This window comes from Ricinus communis, chromosome 3 (assembly GCF_019578655.1).
Source record: "Ricinus communis isolate WT05 ecotype wild-type chromosome 3, ASM1957865v1, whole genome shotgun sequence".
Lineage (NCBI taxonomy): Eukaryota > Viridiplantae > Streptophyta > Magnoliopsida > Malpighiales > Euphorbiaceae > Ricinus > Ricinus communis.
The window spans coordinates 12,519,475-12,539,189 of record NC_063258.1 but is presented as its reverse complement, the minus strand read 5'-3'; the positions used below and the strand labels follow the sequence as shown (position 1 = coordinate 12,539,189).

General features: G+C 38.2%; 1 non-coding gene across 1 annotated transcript; it reads right to left on the bottom strand.

Moving 5' to 3' along the window:
- Nucleotides 1-9,055: 9,055 nt before the first annotated feature.
- Nucleotides 9,056-9,159, bottom strand: LOC125369656. Its single transcript, XR_007215333.1, has one exon. It is a non-coding gene; the product is annotated as a small nucleolar RNA R71 (small nucleolar RNA).
- Between the last annotated feature and the right edge of the window lie 10,556 nt (nucleotides 9,160-19,715).

Sequence of the window (19,715 nt, the reverse complement as noted above, 5' to 3'; positions counted from 1 at the left end):
ACCTTCGTGAGGGAGTCTAAGAAGATTCATCTCTATTTTGGCACTTACATCACACGCTTGGCTAGGAGGTTGGATGTTATGGATGATTGTTTGAGTGACCTAACTCAGATAGGGGATATATTAGGAGTTTGCCACATGGTTAACATGCAGATGGTGATAGCTTCATAAGGGCCCCTCGATGTTGAGTACAGATTAGTCAGCCGGATCCTGTGGGTGGTTAGTGAGGCCCGGCTAGAGCACCACAGGACCCAACTGTGGACGTACCAGAGCTACGACCTCGAGATATACTTGACGTGGCACATGCTTTCGCCCCCCTCCTGGTGCGTCATCTTCATAAACTGCCAGCACCTCTAGTGCTCAGATAGGTGCTCCTGCAGATCGCTTAGACAGGCTTTTAAACCTTCAGTAGGAGCACTTACCTAGTTCAGGCAGTTTCGAAAGGAGACTAGAGCACAACTCTAGGGCTTTAATGACCTAAGACAACAACTCTTGGAGGCCTCGAGAGATAGGTTACACAGTTAGATCAAATGGCAGCTCAACTCTAGCAGATAGCTGATTTTGGCAGGGATGATGGAATGCAGCAATTCTTTGATAACTGGGTGATATTTAGCTTTGGACCTTAGCGATTGCTTCCTGCGGGGGAGGTTAGGGAGGCCTAGGTTAGAGCACCACAGGACCCAACTGTGGACATACTAGAGCTATGACCTTGAGATATACCTGACCTGGCACATGCTTTCGCCCCTTCTCCTGGTCCGTCATCTTCATACACTGCCAGCATCTCTAGTGCTTATATAGATGCTATTGCAGATCGCTTAGACAGGCTTTTAGACCTTCAGTAAGAGCACTTCACTGAGTTCAGGCAGTTTCAGAAGGAGACCAGAGCATAGCTCCACTGCTTTAATAACCTACTACAACAACTCTTGGAGGGCTTGAAGAGACAGGTTACACATTAGATCATATGGTAGCTCAACTCTAGCGGATAGCTGATTCTGGCAAGGGATGATGGAGTGTAGTAATTCTTTGATGACCTGGGTGATATTAAGTTGGACCTCAGCAATTGCTGCCTGTGGGAAGTTAGGGAGGCCCGAGCTAGAGCACCACAAGACCCAGCTCTGAACGTACCAGAGCTACAACCTCGAGATATACCTAACCCGGCACGTGCTTTTGGCCCCTATCCTAGTGCGTCATCTTTATACACTGCTAGCACCTCCGGTGCTCAGATAGGTGCTCTTGCAAATTGCTTAGGCAGGCTTTTAGACCTTCAACAGGAGCACTTGACTAAGTTCAGGCAGTTTGGGAGGAGACCAGAGCATAGCTCTAGGGCTTTAACGACCTACTGCAGCAGCTCTTGGAGGGCCTCGAGAGTTACACAGTCAGATCAAATGGTAGCTCAACTCTAGCGGATAGCTGATTCTGGCAGGGATGATGGAGTGCAACAATTTTTTGATGACCTGAGTGATATTAAGCTGGACCTAAACGATTGCTTCCCAGATGCGACCCAGCCTCCACCAGTTCCAACTGCCACTCAGGACCCTCTACCATCTACAAGCATAGCTCCTACCGATGATGCACTGGTGCCCCCACCAGCCTCACCTTCCACTCAGGACCCCCACCACTTATTAGCACAACCCCCATTGAGGATGCGCCGATTTTCACTCCACCAGCTGCGGCAGATGAACAGGGCAGTCTTTGTTAGATTTTATTTCATTTTCTATTTTTCTTTAGTTTATTTTTCAAACATGTCGTGTACTTAGTTATTATTGATTGCTTCCCTTATCTGTACTCCCCATGTGGGGTACTCACTACGTTTTACAATAAGGACATCATGTTCTTCAAGTCCGAGGTGAGTAAACTGTATGTTCCTTTTTCTATGTTGTGATGCTCTTTTAGCTGTATCTGAAATTGCTATCACTGATTATGTATATTGTTCGAATATTAGGATACTATGTTTTTATACACTTAAATATGTTATTTTTTAGTTGATTGAAAATTTAATTTATAGAATTTCAGTTACTTTTCTTTGTTGTTTATTGTCCTTGGAAAACAATTAATAGTGTTTAATACATCAACTCTGTCGGGTTAAACCGGTGTTACATAATTGTTTCTCGAGTTGTCAAATTTTAACTTAAAAGGTTGATTATGTTATATGCATGTGTTTCTGAAGTGATGATTCAATTAATGATGTTGAGAACCAATTGCAATTAATACCATACTTCAAAAGTGAGATTTTGAGCATTCATTATACATATGCTCTTTATTTTTCTTGTTTGACTATGCATTGTACTTAGCTTTGCTTCTAGAACTTGCTCTGTATTGCTTTTTGAGGTTACATGAATTTGTGAATACCATGAGATGATTTGGGAAACTTAGAATTCACCATACTTGGCCAAAAGCCTACCCTTTGTGTTTCCATTAGTTAGCCATGGTTGAGTCACTATCCTTTTCTTCTACACCATTTCACACTTTATATCTTAGCCTATTCATTTTATCTTTCTTTTACTTTCATATTGGAATTTTTGTGATTTGCTCTCTCTTGTTTGGGATTAAAATGCCAATTACTATGTTGGTGAATTCACTAAATCCTTTTGATATTTTAGATGCTCCCTTCAATCCAAACTACATCTTTGCTCTTTACTGTATTCAGTTGTATGCAGCAATTTTCTTATAAGCTGCTAGTTTAGTTTTTGTTAAAGAATAAATAACCAACAACAAAATTCCTTATTTCTTTATCTCTTTATTGGGTTGATAGTATTTTCGATCGTTATCCTACAAATTGAGGATTTCAGTGAATATTTTTAGGCATTTAATTCTTTGAGTATATATTGTTGTTTATTGCAAGAATTTCTAGCACTTTCACACTTCTTTCCCAAATCTCCATACCTTTACCTTAGCCTTATTACAACCCTCCTTTGATTTTGGTATTCATTTGTTTGTAGTGGCGAAGATAGGATTCATGAGTAAGCTTATGGTAAGCGGGTTTTGTGCATTTGCTTTGAGTGATTTGTTTCTCACCTTATACACACCTTGAGGGACTTGAGTGATCCCTGTGAGGCATTGGTTTTTTATGTTTGTTATTGAGTTATTGTTTAAGTTATTTATTCATTGATATTATCTCCATTCTCTGTTAATAATTTGCAACTTGACTTATGATTGAGTTTCTTTTAAGATGTGTTAAATGTTATTTATTGTGACATAGGGGGCATAAACTTTGAGGATTTGTTGAAGGTGGTTTTATAAGTTGAATTGTTAATTGCTTGAAGACAATAAAAGCTTAAGTATAGGTTGATTTCATATGCATAGTCTTACAAACATTTGCTGACATATCATTGCAAATTTTCTTAGCATTTATTGTGTTTTCATTCCAAGATCACCCGTGTTTTGTGTCCTTTCGTGTTTCAGGAGATTTTATAGGTCCATCATCAGTGCTTTAGCAATTTTAGATCAATTTCGGGCAAAAACGGACGGATTCAGAAGCTTTTTAACCTTAGGTTGACGTTTGGGAAGTCAACAAGGCCCGTGTTGGAGCCCGTAGAGAATTCCAAGCCATGTAGCTTATGCACTTTGAAGCAGCACGTTTTTTGAGGGTACCACGCCTTAGAGCATGACTCGTGTTGATTAGCACGGGCCAGAACATGGCCCGTGTTTGCTAACATGGGCAAGAACACGGCCATGCTCGATTTAGTTCATTTTGTCAATTGGAGTCCAACACAGCCCATGTTGGGGGACACGGCATACGTATTTGCACAATGAATAAAAGGAATGAGCTAGAAAAAGAAAAGATAGTTCCAGATTGGTGATTTTGATTTTTGATCTTCTGTTGTAATTTTGCTAGATGTGTTGTCAGGCATTTCAAAAGGCTTCCAGAAACTGATTCCATCTTGGAACGTCAGATTCGTGATCTGGATTTTGGATTGAAGATTGAGGAGGAGTTTTGGAGCAAATCAAGAAGCAATTCTAGAGATCAACTACAGTATAGATCGAGGCTTTGAGCTGTTCATATAATTCTAGAGAAAGGGTGTATATGTTTCGATTTCTTTCTTCTTTCATTGTAATTGAATTCCTATTTGGTTTAACATGAACATGTGTAGCTAGATTGGTTGAACCCATTAGGGTTCCTTGCTATGTTGGCTTTGTACTAAATTGTTGAGATTGTTTGAGTTTCCTTTCTTATATTCTTCTTGCAATTAATAATATAAATCTAGTTTTTGTTAAATTGATTGTATTGATTGCTATTCATAGAATTCTTTTAGCAATTGAGAAATTGTAATTGAGTTCGGAAATTTAATTGCAAGAACAGGTTAATTTTCACTTAGAGGTAAGGTCAATTAATTTGCCGGATTAAGAATTAACAAAGCTTAGTAGAGATGGATTAAAACTTAAGGTTTACTTAATAATCAATCTTTAGGAAAAGATTCCAACTTTAGGTTCTTAGGTTTAGGAATTCGGTTGTTGAAGACGAAAGCCCAATTAAGTTTAGAATCCGTCCACGGGTAGCATAGTCGAACTCAATAATCTATTATCTTTTGTTTGATAGCCAACTAGTCTAGGTCCTCTTTGGGTTTGCATTCTTGTCTTGATTATTCTCTTTGCTCATTCATTCTCACATTACACTTACAATTTAGTGTTTACTAAATCTAGAAACCTTTGTTATTAACTTTAGGCTAGATAACAAGGAACGAAGTAGTAACTCTAGGATTTCACTTTCCCGAGGGATACGATATTTTTCATACTTGCCGTTGTGATAGGCTGCATCGATAGGTTCACTGCCTTAGTTGTAGTTGCATAAGCATATGCAAATCATTCACATTCGTCGAACCATTATATCGGTGCTTATAATTGCCGCTTCCACAAGCTTTCACTCAATAATCATATTTATGCTTCCCAAGTAAAACCAAGCCATCATAGAGATTAAAAAGAAATACGCAAAATAAACAAACAAAATGAGAAAATATGTAGGATTTCAGATCCGATAAGGAAAGAAATCACAAGTTCTTTATTTTCTTCCATACGGCTAAGTGTAAAGATCAAATGGAATTGATTTAAACACAAAGGTAGGCAAAGAACACAAGAGAAAGGAATGGCGTGAGGGATAAGTCTATGCTCGCTAGCGCGAGTGTTGATAAGTCCACAAAGTTCTTGAAAGAACCCATAACTTGATCTCTTGCAAGATAGAAAACTGAAATACTATGCTCATTAGCCTCAAGTATTCAGTTGCATGCGGGTTTTATAGTGTGAAAGCCTCATTCCATAAGAAGAATAAACTAGAAGTTAAATATGAAAAATTAAATAAAGAATGATGAATAAACTAAAGTCAAACAAAGAACGAGAGATAAGTTGACTAGGCAACAATCTCGTAGTCCTAAATTTTATGAGCGAGCTTAACAAAAGCAAGGGTAAATTCGTATGGGCCTATCTAAAAACACTCCGACCCAAATTACTTCATTAGCTGCATTTCAAACATCAAAGAGCTCGAATTCAACTTGAATTATGGTTGGATTAATAAAAACATAACATGATTTCTCACTTGCGCCTGTGGATTTACATCTCCTCTTACTTGATCATCAAGCTAAGGCCCAATGCCATCGTTCAAGCTTGTCAATTGTGTTCTTATGATTCTTTATGCCAAACCTTGCATCATCAGGAGTCCTCGTGCCTAGATGAAAAAGGAAGAATGGAGATCCCAATAGTGCAAATCCTGATCGGAATAATTGGGCGTGCCTCGATTCTTGTTGTTCCTTTTTGCCTCTAAAAGATTCATCCATGATCATTCGGAGAAGCCCCAATATTCCAATTTAGGATTTGCACCATTAGGATCTCCATCATTCCATATTCCTCTAGGCATGAGGACTCTTGATGACACAAGGATTGGCATAAGGAATCATGGGAATGTAATTAACAAGCTTGACCAGTGGCATTAGGGCGTGACTTGATCATATAGGACGAGACGCAAATCCACCTGCGTAAAGAAGAAATAATGTTGTTTTTATTAATCTAAGGGGGAATGCACATGTTTTAATATTTGGGACGTATATAGTATGATGGTTTGGTTTTATTTGGAGAGCATAAACACCAGTATTGAGAGAAAGAACGTGGAAGAGGTAATAAAGATTGTTATCAATAAACGAATCAAACCACTTGGAAACTTAAAGAACACAATGAAATAACATTAAAGAAGGATAAGTAACCTGATTTAAGAGCTAAAAGTTCTAATCCCAAATGTTAAAGAACCTCCAAGAACTCTAATCCTTATGAACCCGTGAATCACTAACTTGAAAACCAAAAGAGTAACTTGAAATCAAACCCTAGGATCATCTAATCACAGTGTAAGATGATCAAGAATTAGAACCTAAGGAAAACTAAGTTCTTTAAACCCCAATTCCAAGTATGCCACAAGGATAGATCACCTCCTTGATAAAAATACAAAAATACAAGCAATTTTGGTTTGAAAGAAAGTAAAATATTTAATTAATCATAATCTAAAAAATGGATACGAATTTGATATGTTTTAAAGACACATCCAAAGTCGTAAGAAGAATAGAATTAGTACGAACATGGCTAACTTATGCCAAACCCATATTCAACGTTGATGTCTTTACCAAGAATCGTTCACCTAATCAAGCAAAAAACTCTAATTCCCAACAAGACCCTTAAATAATTTATACTTAAGAACCTTAATTATAAGGAATTAAACGTTGTTTAACATAAATAAAAGTTTAGATTAAACTAAGTTTGTAAAATATCAACCTTCACTTGATAAATTCACCAAGTTTATAAAGAACAAAAGAAGAGAATTAACTCTAATATAAACAATATTCCACCAAACTTTACATAGAAATTCGTACTAGCTTATATAGGCCTTAGAAAAACCTAATTCTATAATGATAAGGAAGCAAATAACAATAAAACTAGGAATTTGATGTGCATAATTTTAGACATGTTTGCTTGCATATTATTAAGCATTTTCTTAGAATTTATTATGTTTTTATACCAAGATCACCCGTGTTTTGTGTCCTTTTGTATTCCAAGAGATTTTATAGGTCCATTATCAATGTTCGAGCAATTTTAGATCAATTTCGGGCGAAAGCGGACATAATCAGAACCGTTTGCCCTTGGGTTAACTTTTGGGAAGTCAACACAGCCCGTGCTGACTAGCGTGGTTTGTGTTTGAGCCCATATAAAAATTTCCAGGCCGTGTAGCTTAAGCACTTTAAAGCAAACATGGTTCCCGAGAGTAACACGCCCTAAAGCACGACCCATGTTGGCTAACATGGGCCAGAATAAGCCCTTGCTACATTCAAGAGCACGGCCCGTGTTTAAGTGCAGTATAAAATTGAATGAGCCAGTAAAGAGAAAAGGTTCTGCGATTTTGACTCTTCATCCTTCTCTGTAATTTCTCTATACGCGTTTCAGACATCCCGAGGTGGCTTCCAATAGACTGATTCCACCTTTTGACGTCGGATTCGTGACTCTAGGGATTCAATTGAAGATTGAAAAGGAGTTTTGGAGAAATTCAAGAAGCATTTTGGAGAACAATTACAGTGTAAATCAAGGCTTTAAGATGATCATCCAATTCTAGGAAAAGGGTGTATATGTTTGATTTCTTTATCCTTTCATTGTAATTGAATTTCTATTTGTTTTAGACATGAACATGTGTAGCTAGATTGATTGAACCCATTGGGGTTCCTTACTCTGTTGGCTTTTACACTGAATTGTTAAGATTGTTTGAGTTTCTTTTCTTGTGTTCTTTTTGCAATTAATAATAAAAATCCAGTTTTCTTTACATCGAATGTGTTGATTATTGTTCATAGAATTCTTTTAGTAATTGAGAAAATTTAATTGATTTGGAAATTTAATTGTAAGAACAAGTTAATTTTCACTGATAGACAAGGTCAATTAATTTGTTGGATTAAGAATTAACAAAGCTTAATGGGGGTGGATTAAAGCTTGAGGCTAACTTAATAATCGATCGTTAGGAAGAGATTCTAACTTTAGGTTCTTAGGTTCGGTTTTCTCGAGAGGGAAATCGAATTCAGTTCAAAATCCGTCCATGGGTTGCATAATCGAACTCAATAATCTGTTATTTTTTGTTTGATTGCCAACTTGTCTAGGTCCTCTTGGGTTTGCTTTCTTGTCTTGATTATTCCTTTTCTCATGCACTCTCGCATTACATTTAGAATTCAATTTTTATTCATTAGTAAATTTAGAATCCTCCGCTATTAATCTTAGGCTATATAACAAGGAACGAGTAGTAACTCTAGAATTTCACTTTTCTAAAGGATATAATATTTTTAATACTTGCCATTGTGCTAGGCTGCATCGATAGGTTCACTGCCTTAGTTCTAGTTGCATAAGCTTTATATCAAGTTTTTGGTATCGTTGCTAGGGACTTTGTTTGAAAACTAGAGTGAAATTTGTTATTTGTTACTTTAGCCATTTATCTTTTCTGTTTTTGCCATTACTTTTTATTCATTTATTTATTTGTTCGGGTTATTGTTGCCTTGTTCCTTTCAGGTAGTTTATGACCAGGAGTTCCAATCCTGCACTAATAGACCCTCTGCCCAAACCAGGGCGATCCCTCAGGCAGTTGAGGAAGCGTTTAGACATAGAGGAGGAGGAGCAGATTAAGATTCCTGTCCATATACCAGTAGACATGGGAGATGACAACAACAATGTTACTGAAGCAAACAGGACGATGTATGAGTTTGCTAGACCTTCCTTGGAGAGGACCCACATTAGTATATTGCAGCCACCTATTGTAGCGAATAATTTTGAGATTAAGCCAATTGTCATTTAGATTGTACAACTGAGTGTACAGTTTGGGGGCTTGCCTAGTAAAGATCCTAATGCCCACATCACAAACTTCTTAGAGATTTGTGATACCTTCAAGATTAGTAGAACTACTGATGATGCCATTTTGCTTAGGCTATTTCCATTTTCCTTTAAGGATAGAGCAAAAAGATGGTTATAGTCCCTACCTGCTAACACCATCACCACCTGAGGTTCTTTGGCTGAAAAATTTCTTTATAAGTATTTTCCTCATGCTAAGACTGCAAAGATGCATAATGATATTTCCTCTTTGGTGCAGTTTGATGATGAGAGCATGTATGATGCATGGAAGAGGTACAAGGACTTGTTGAGATGTTGACCATACCATAGTTTGCTAGTATGGATGCAGGTGCAGACTTTGTATAGTGGCTTGAACTCAGCCACGAGATAGATGGTGGTTGCAGCTGCAGGTGGGGCCATCAATAGTAAGACGCCAGAGCAAGCCCAGAACTTAAATGAGGAGATGACCATTAACACATATCAGTGGCAGTCTTCTAGGATAGGCCATGATGAGCTATTTATGCAATCTACACCTAAGGCAGTGAACCTACCGATGCAGCATAGCACTAGTGAGTATCAAGGTCGTATCCCTAGAGATTGGGTGAATCTAGAGTTACTATTGTTCGCTATGTTATCTAGTCTGAAATAGTGTGTGAAAGTTCTAATGTTACCAGCTAATGGTTATGACTGCAAATAAGTAAATGAAGGACAACGAACAGTCAAAGAAAACAATTGCAAAGAGAGAAACAAACCCAAAAGGGGGCCTAAGTGATGGAATTCTAAAAATGGATTTTATGGATTGCCGATCTTGCTTACCCGTGCCTAAATCCTGAATTGAACCCGGTTCCTCTCTCGAGCTTACCGAGTTCCTAAACCTGCACTAACCTAATGGAATCTCTTCCTATCGGATTACTACAGATTAGCATTAAGCATGATTTAAAACTATTAAGAGTTATTAATTCTTAATCCGGTGAGTAAATCAACCTTATCTCTAAGTGTTAATTACCAGTTCTTACTATTCAATGTCCAGTTGTAATAAACATTTCTCAGTGTCAAGAAACAACCCACAAACAATTAACTCAACGTCTCAAATTAACTGAATCAAACTTTTATTACTAAATAGCAAGAAGATTGCAAGAATGACAATTATTAATCTAATAATTAAGCATAATCCATCAACAAAGGTGAACCCCAATGGGTTCAAAAGATCTAGCTACTCATGTTCATAGTTAAAGCAATTAAGGAACAAAATAACGAAAAGAAAATCAAAGGCATGTACACCCTTCTCTTTCAAGTTGAATGAGAAACCCTAAATTTGCAAATTCAAAATCTCAAACCCTAGTTGCCTCTTGAATGCTCCCAAAGTTTGTCTTGATCTTCAATTCGATGTTGGAACAAGTGAAATCCCTCCTTCAATTGATGAATTTTTTCTCTCAAGGTTTATAATTGAGGTATAGGAAACAATTGATTAAGTGTGTGTCTTGGAATTGAGTCAAAAATTCGTGTCCTTTCCAAAAGAATTCAAAATTGCCTATATAGTTTATTGACATGGCGGAGTTGTTGTGATGATTCAACGGCAGAGTCTGGCGGTCTTGAATCAGGAATCTATGTCGACTCCTTCCAAGCCATGCCCAAGCCAGTGCTGATCCATCACAAGCCGTGCCGGAGACGGTGGTGGCTTCAGAAGTCGTGCTGAAATGGCAGAATTGGGGATAGCTTCTTGGCAATTCAGCACGGCTAGAGTCCAGGCCGTGCTCAACCCTCGGAGTGCTAGTCCTCACCCAATCAATTTAATTGAAAATTTTCTTTCATTTTAAAAGTTTCGGTCCGTAATCACACGTATTTCCCTCGATTATTGATGGTGTCCTTCGAAAATGACTTGAAACGAGAACGGAAATAAAAGACAGGCGATTCTAGCATAAAACGGGATAATCATGCATAAAAATGTAAATAATCGGGCATGAAAACATGTGTAGTATGATGCTTATCAAATTACCCTATACTTAAACTTTTGCTTGTCCTCAAGCAATCAACAACTCACTCCTCAAACAGATATCAAATAGCTCAATCAAATGCATTGCAGGAAGTGAGCTCAAAACAAATTTCAAAACTCCGTAATGATTTTCTCTAAAATCCCCAAATGACTAAACCCTTAAAAGAGAGAACAAACTTAATAAAGTTACTAAAGTTAAAAAATGATAAACCATCTAAATTGAGAAATTGAGAACCATGCCTCACAAGATGTCACTCAAAACACACAAGTGTATATAGGTGAAAGAAGATTGCCAAGCTCTCAACGCAAAAATACAAAAGAAGTGCTTACCATAGGCTTGCTTATAGATCCAATCTCCACTACTACGAAATAATCAATAATCATGATCAAAGAGTCTTGAGCCAGGTTTTAATGGGGTTAAGGTAGGGTACGGATAAATATGGAAAGTAGGCTACAAGTTGCTGGAAATTAAGCAGGTAATGCAAGAAAGTAACGAAGGATCAAGTGCTGTACCAAAATGAACACTAAGTTACTCTAAAAATAAGATGATGCTCAAAATGAACTAAATTAATACTCTTTTTTTTTCAATTTATATACTATGTATATATATTACAATAGCTTATGTAAGGGTTGTTGGTTATTGACACATACAATAAGACTGAATATCCAAATTTTTTTTTAATTGAAAGGAGCATCTATGAAAAATCTAGCAACTTAGTGAAATATATGAATGCAGATTGATCCAAAATAAAATGCAGCATAAACTTACATAATTTCTAGCAACAATGGTAGAAAGAATGGTAAGATAAAATAGAAGTGGTAAAATGAGTGTCACTGTTACTATTATCACCAAAAGGAAAGGCTAAGGCTCAAAATTGGTTCACTAAGAGAAAAACAGGGTTAGGCTTTTGGCCAAATTGTGTAAAACCTAGGTGCCGAAATCATCTCACGATTATCGACAATTCATGTAATCTCAAAAAAACATCGTAAAGCAAGTTCTAGAAACAGAGATTCTGTACAATGCTCACTAATGAAACAAAAGGGAGCATAAAAATAATGATGCACCAATTGGCTCAAAATCTCACCATTTGAGTGGGTTAAAATTGCATGAATTCTCAAACCAAAGTTTTAACAGCCAATCACAATAATAAGCAACAATATTAACAGTGTTCTATATCGAAGATAAAGTAAAATGGAAGAATTAAGGAAAAATACCAGTTTTACCTGGCTGGATTGTAATTAAGAGATTCGTTCATTGCCTTCTTCCAACAAGGTTCGATAAAAGCTATAAAGGAATCCATTCAAAGGAGAAAAAGTCATCAACTACTTAATTGAAACAAAACTCAAGATAGTCACAACATCGGTAGGTACCTACCCCACACTTGAGTATAACACTGTCCACAGTGTTAGAGAGATTAAAACTGACCAAGCATATGATTCACACATCATGGCTATTGAAGATCATGCTGATTTTTTTTCTTTAGAATAATTAGAAAGGCATAGTGTTCTACTTAACATAACAAGACAAATGCAAGGAAATAACATAAAATTAAGCATGCTACAAGCAAGAAAGTAAAAGGAGATAATAAACTGAAAGAAAATAAAAAGAAAAAGGAAAGAGAAAAATATCATAAATTTTTTTTTCGCTAGGAGTTTGCTGATGGTGTATGCGCCTTTGGTTGGATCCTATTTGGAAGATGGGGGTAGGGAAATTTACTTTGAGGAAGGGGGGCGGTGGTGGATCAGGGTCCGTGAAGCATGTTGCTAGATCAAACTCCATATCATCAATGAGCCGCTGATTTTGTGCTCCAGTCTCTGCCATCTTTTGAATCTGCTCTATTATGAAGTCTGTATGGGTGGCCTGCCTTTCTAATCCACTCATAAGCTGTTGAAGCATACTGTTCAAACCGCCAAACTGTGCCTTCGTCTCTTCTTGAAACCACACAAACTCAGAATACTACTGCTGCTGTAGATCGCAGACTCGATCCAGACGGTCGGCCATAGCACTGATCTGAACGCTCGATGTCCCTATCGAATGAGAGGATGAGGCTCCAGATGAGGGCATAAACACTCTAGCTGGGTTAGGAATTCTAACATCCGGAATCCTAGTCGACGGATGTTGGGCTCTTCTAGCCGGTGCCTCTCTAGCCTCCCTGACTATTGTGCTCACGAGCCTATATTCTATACCATGTGGATGTCTAGTGGCCGTGATCATCTGCATGTTGATCATCTGTCTGATCCCTAGTGGTGTCATGTCACCAATATTTGAAATCTCCGACAGACAGTCGTCCAATACATCTAGTCTCTTAGCTAACCTAGTCACGTACGGACCAAAACAACAATGCATCTTCTTCTGGGCGTCTACTATAACTGAACGGACTTGGCGAGCCAATAAATATCCCAATTCTAGCTTCTTCTGATGTTGCATAGCCCAGAGAATAAAGACATCGATGCGTATTCTTGTGTCCCTCGGCCTGTAATGGTGTAAGCTAGTAGGGTGTGAAGGTAGTATGTTTCCGGATTGGGTAGTAAGTTTCCGGCCTCATTACCAATGAGTCCCACATGGTGTCGTATGAATTTGGGTGGATGTAGAGACATCCCTGATACTCCTCCCCCGAGATTTCTTATTCAGTCCATAATCCCAAATGCATGCTAAATTATGGGACCGACATCGAGAACTCCCTTCCCCCAAGCCTGAAATAAATTGCATCGGTGATGCCGGTTGTGATCATTGCTGCGGAAGAAGGTGCTGAGGAACTCAATCGTAAGCTCACGGTAGGTTGGCTCAATGATGTCAAAGAATCTCGCATACAACATAGTCTCGAATAGTGTGCGCACATCTTGAGCCAATCCCACTCTCTCTAGGGATGTGAAGTCTATGCAACGGCCTGCCATCGCTTGCTTCCATCTCATGACTTGGAATCTACTTTCATTGTCTGCATTAGGGAATGTTCACAATGGATGACGGCCAGGTGTGGATGGGTTCACAGCAGGTGCTTTCAGAGGTCGGACTATTTGCTGTTGTGGTGGAGGTGGAAGTGCTGGTGCTGGTGCTGGTTCTGGTGCTGTGGAGGAAGATGTTCCTTCACCATGTGATCGCTTGCTAGTAGCAACGCATTTCAATTGCTTTCTACGAGGTTTATCGCGGTCCGTCATATCACTTGAATTCGCTAAGGAAAGTGAAAAGGGTGAGATAAGGGTATAAGAATAACACTTTTGAGCTAAAAAAAAAAATAAAAGGGAAGCAAAATTTTTTGACGGCTCCCCTTCTTATAGGCAGAGAGTCAGCACGGGTGAGGGTAAGGCCGTGCTGACCAGCACGGCTAGGACTCAGCCCGTGCTGAGCCTTCAGCCTTCTTGTGATCACCTTAGCACGGGCAGTGGCACGACTGCGCTCATGACCACGGCCTACTGTTGTATCCTGTGATGCCTTTAGAAGCCGTGACCACTTATTCTTTATCTTTCAACACGGGCTTGACTCCAGCCATGGTGAGGAGCACGGCCTAGGGTTGTAGCCCGTGATGGCCATAAAAACCGTGGTGAAACGGGGTGTTTCCGGTCTTTCCTTTGCCATCTCGAGTCGCCTTACTCCCTACCTGTATTTGACATATATACGCATGTAATTAGATCATAAAATAAGTAAATATGGTCAAACGGAAGAGTCCGTCCTCACCGATTACATAAGTCCGAATAAAATTAAAATCCCTAATTACTGTTAAGCAACTATAATAAAGTCAAAGGAAAATAGTGAAACAATCACAACTAATAAAAAATATGAAAGTATAATCCAAGTCGAATGTACAGAAGTGCTTATTTATTTATTTATTTTACAGACTCTTAAGCTTGACTCATTCGGATCACCCTTCCTGTGCATACAAAGCCAGGTCAACTCGTTGCTCACTATCCAACGAGTTACAATGGTATCGCTTCAGCCGATGGCCATTCACTTTGAAGTCTCCCTTCTCTGGATGATGCAACTCTACCACTCCATATGGAAAGACTTGTCCGATCTAAAATAGTCCAGACCAACAACTCTGCAGCTTTTCGGGAAACAGACGAAGGCGAGAGTTGTAAAGCAACACTCGATCCCCGACCTGAAACTCCTTTGGCTCACGAATCCTTTGATTATGCCATTTCTTAGTCCTTGCTTTGTAAGTTGAGGAGTTTTCGTAGGCCTGCTGACGCCACTCATCTAGCTCACTCAGCTGCCACTATCGCTCCTTACCTGCAAAATCAATATCAAAGTTACAAGTTCTAAGGGCCCAAAGTGCCCTATGCTCTAACTCAACAGGCAAATGACATGACTTTCCATAAACAAGGAGATAGGGCGTAAAACCTATAGATGTCCTAAAAGCAATCCTAAACACCCATAATGCATCATCTAATTTAAGAGTCCAGTCCTTCCTACTGGTACTAACGGTTCTCTCTAAAATCCGTTTAATACCCCTATTAGTTACCTCAACCTGCCCACTAGTCTGGGGGTGATAGGGAGTATAGAATCGATGAGTAACTCCGTACTGCTTAAGTACCTTCTCTAATTGGGTGTTGCAGAAATGTGTTCCTCTATCACTAATAAGCGCCCTAGGTATGCCAAACCTAGCAAATAATCGCTTAAGGAACTTGCAGACAACCCTGGCATCATCAATGGCTACAGCCTGAGCTTTAGGCCACTTAGAGAAATATTCAACAGCAACTAGAATGTACTTATTACCATATGAAGAGGGAAAGGGTCCCATTAAGTCGATGCCCTAAACATCAAAAATCTCAACGACTTGCACACCAGTTTGGGGCATCTCATCACGAGAAGAGATATTACTTGCACACTGGCAAGCGTCACAAACCTGAACAAATTTTTGTGCATCTTGGAAGAGCGTAGGCCAATAGAATCTTGCCTCTAGCACCTTTCTCGCTGTATGGTTTGCTGCTTGATGACCTCCAGTGGGTCCCTCATAGCAGTGCTTCAATATTTGGAGTGTAACGCCTGTATTTTCTCATCATCCATGTTATGTGCATTTACATTTAATCATTGGGCATATGATGGTATACCAATGATATTTTTATTTTATGAGAACATATATATATTAATTATAAGTAGAGAATAAGAAGCATGATATTAGATTATTAATTTAGATAAGTTGATTAAGAACTTGGGTTATGTGTATTAAGCCTTAAGACTTAATTGAACCAATAGTTGAAGGTTGGGTAAATAGATTGGACTTAAAAGATACAATTAAAAGTTAGTACCTATATATGGTTAGTAAGAATTAATTTAGTGTGATAAAAATAGTTTAGTAGGTGGTGGCATTAAGAGAGGAATATTGGAAATTGGAACCATGAGTAAGCTCATTTTACCTCTTCATTTCTCTAAAATTCGTACATGGCCAAAAACACAAAATTTGGAATAAGAGAGAGGAGTGGAATACCTAGAAAAACTTAAGATTAAGATAGGTTTTTGCCAACTATTGAAGGAGCCAAGCTAAAGCTAAAGGATTTAAGCATATTAGCAACCCAAAAGCTGAAATTGGTAAGTTGTTACTTGAGTGTTATTAATTTGTCATTAGGGTTCATGATTACAAATTGGAAAAACTTCATTTGATGCTCTCATTGATTAATTAAAGGTCTGATTATCATGAATTAGTAGAGTATTGAATGATTGCATAAAGATTAAGCTTGATTTAAGTTTAAGTATGTTAAGATAGAAAACTGTCAAAATTCCAGCAACCTTGATATTCTGTATTTTAGGCATAACATGGGTTATGTAAGTCCAAATTAAGCTTAATTGGTGTCTATGGAAAGTTCAAAGTCCTCTATAACTTTTTAGTTTTGTGATTTTGCTATTTTTGCCGTTTTGGCTGCTTAAATTGAGCAAACAGATTGCTGCTCGCACAACTGTATGACCCTTGCTCGAATTTGAAAATAATTAAATCTATAGAAGTCGGAATTGAGTAATTCTTCTTGGAGATGAAACTAGACGCATAAATGGATATGTCTATTTAATATGAGATTTTTGTATTAAGCCAATTTTGCCCAGCAGTAAATATACCTTGGTACTAAATTCTGTCTAGAAAACAGAAATGTTGGAGATTAGTTTTATGCAATTTATTGATGTTAATTTGAGTTAAATTGGTATTTAACTAGATGGGAAATGTTTGTAGGATATTAAAACAGTAATTGAGAGTCTTAGAGGAAGAGTTAGACCTATGAATTAGAGAGGGGATGATCTTGTAATGCATTAGAACTCGCATTTACATGAATATTTGTAATATGCATGAAATGTGAATTGATGAATGTGTTGACAGGGTATTCAAAGGCACGGAAAGGAAGTTGTGGAGAAAGGAGGTTCTTATATGCTAAAGGAATAAGTATATTTTGAGTAAGTAAATAGTTAATATTTGCTATGTTCATATATTTAATCAAATGTTCCGCAAATGGTTGCGTTTGCTTAATATTGTTTATGTTTGAATGACTGAGATGGAAATGATTGGTATTGAGTGGAACAATTGTTATTGCTGAAATATGATATAAGTGAAATGATTGAATTGTGATGTTAAGTGCATATGTGCATGTGAATGGTGGATTCCCCTATTAAAAAAAAAGGTATATATATATAGCCTTGGGAGGCTAAAGCCTAGAGAGGCTATAAAAGTGTATAATGTGAGATGAGGCGGAACAGCACATTAAAGGGGATCCACAAGCAGTGAAAACTAACCATAATTGTTGAATTGTATTTGTTCTATGATGGTTGTAATGAATTGAGTAGAATGGTATGACTTTATACCTAAACTATGAATATCATGGAAAGTTATGTGATTGGGTGGAAATTGTATTAAGTGTATGTGATATAGATTATGTTGATTATTTATTTACTGAGCTGGAGGCTCACCCTTCTCCAAAATTTTTCTTTTCAGGTTTGTAAATAGTAGTGCATCCGTTGGTTGTATGCGAAGTCTAGCTTTTAGCAGTTCTGTCAAGTTGGGCCAGTTTTGTGAAGTCTCCTCCTGATGCATTTTTGTATGCAATTATGTGATATATATGGAAGTATGCCTTATAAGGCATAAGAAGATGTTTGTAATACTTGTTAAATGATGTTTAAGTATAATCATATGTTTATATGTTAATAACCTTGTGTCTGGATTCTTAACAACCTACATATTGACCTATCTACCTGTAGTATATATTCTACGACGCTTGTATGCTTCCTGGCTAATGTTTATTGGTTAACATGTGATGGGGGTGTTACATGGAGAGTCTCTTCGCCATATACACAATGGCGAATCACCTGATCTGCATATACTTTAAACAAAAAGGGATCTTCCCAAATGTAGTATTTCAAATCGGTGAAGAATTTCTTCTTTTGCTGATAAGTCATACCCTTTGGTAGAACCCTAGCAACCAAATAGTTAGTGTAATCTGAAAACCTGGGAGTATCAGTGTATACCTGAGTGATATATAAATGCTCCTCTGGAAATCGATCGTCTATGGCCGTCTCATCAAGTGCATCCAAGTGAGGATTTTCCAATCTCGATAAATGGTCCGCTGCCAGATTCTCCGCGCCCTTCTTATCCTTGATCTCGACATCAAATTCCTGCAACAAAAGAATCCACCGAATCAATCTCAATTTCGCATAATTTTTCAGGAATAAGTACCTCAACGCCGAGTGGTCCGTGAAGACGATGGTTTTGGAGAGAATGAGGTATGATCTAAACTTGTCGAAGGCGTAAACAACAGCCAACAACTCCTTCTCTGTGGTGATGTAATGTTCCTGGGCTCCTGTCAAAGTCTTCCTAGCATAGTAAATGGGTTGGAACTTCTTTTCAATCCTCTGTCCAAGCACAGCTCCAACTACATAATCACTAGCATCGCACATCAGTTTAAAAGGCAGCCCCCAATCAGGAGATACCATGATTGGGGCTGTAGTCAGAAGTTTCTTAAGTAACTCAAAAGCTGCCAAGCATGCATCATCAAAAATAAAAGGTACATCCTTAACTAACAATTGAGTGAGAGGCCTAGCAATCTTAGAAAAAGCTCTAATAAATCTCCTATAAAACCCTGTATGGCCTAGAAAACTCCTAACAGCCTTAACAGAACTAGGAGGAGGTAGCTTAGATATTACTTCTACCTTATCTGTATCCACCTCCATCCCAGCCTGAGAGATCTGATGCCCTAAAACAATCCCCTCTCTCACCGTAAAATGGCATTTTTCCCAGTTTAGTATCAAGTTAGCCTCAATACACCTAGCTGACATGCGCTCAAGGTTTGCCAAACAAAGAGAGAAAGAATTACCAAAAACAGAGAAGTCATCCATAAATACCTCCAAAGACTCCTCAATCATGTCCTCAAAAATAGCCATCATGCACCGCTGAAATGTAGCTAGTGCATTGCACAGTCTGAATGGCATCCGTCTATAAGCGAACGTCCCATAAGGGCAGGTGAAGGTAGTCTTCTCTTGGTCCTCAAGTGCAATAAGAATCTGAAAGTAACCTGAAAAGCCATCAAGAAAATAATAAAACATGTGACCTGCTAAACGTTTAACCATCTGATCAATGAAAGGAAGAGGGAAATGATCCTTCCGAGTTGCATCATTAAGCCTACAGTAATCAATGCAAACTCGGAAGCCTATTACCATCCGAGTCGGGATCAACTCATCCTTCTCATTCCTTACCACTGTCATGCCTCCTTTTTTGGGTACAACCTGCACAAGACTCACCCATGAACTGTCAGAAATGGGATAAATCAAACCTGCATCAAGAAGTTTAATTACCTCCTTCTTTACCACTTCTTTCATGTTCGAGTTGAGTCGTCTCTAAGGCTGAACAACCGGCCTGAAATTGTCCTCCAATGAAATCTTATAAGAGCAAAAACTTGGATTTATGCCCAGGATATCGGCCATCTTGAA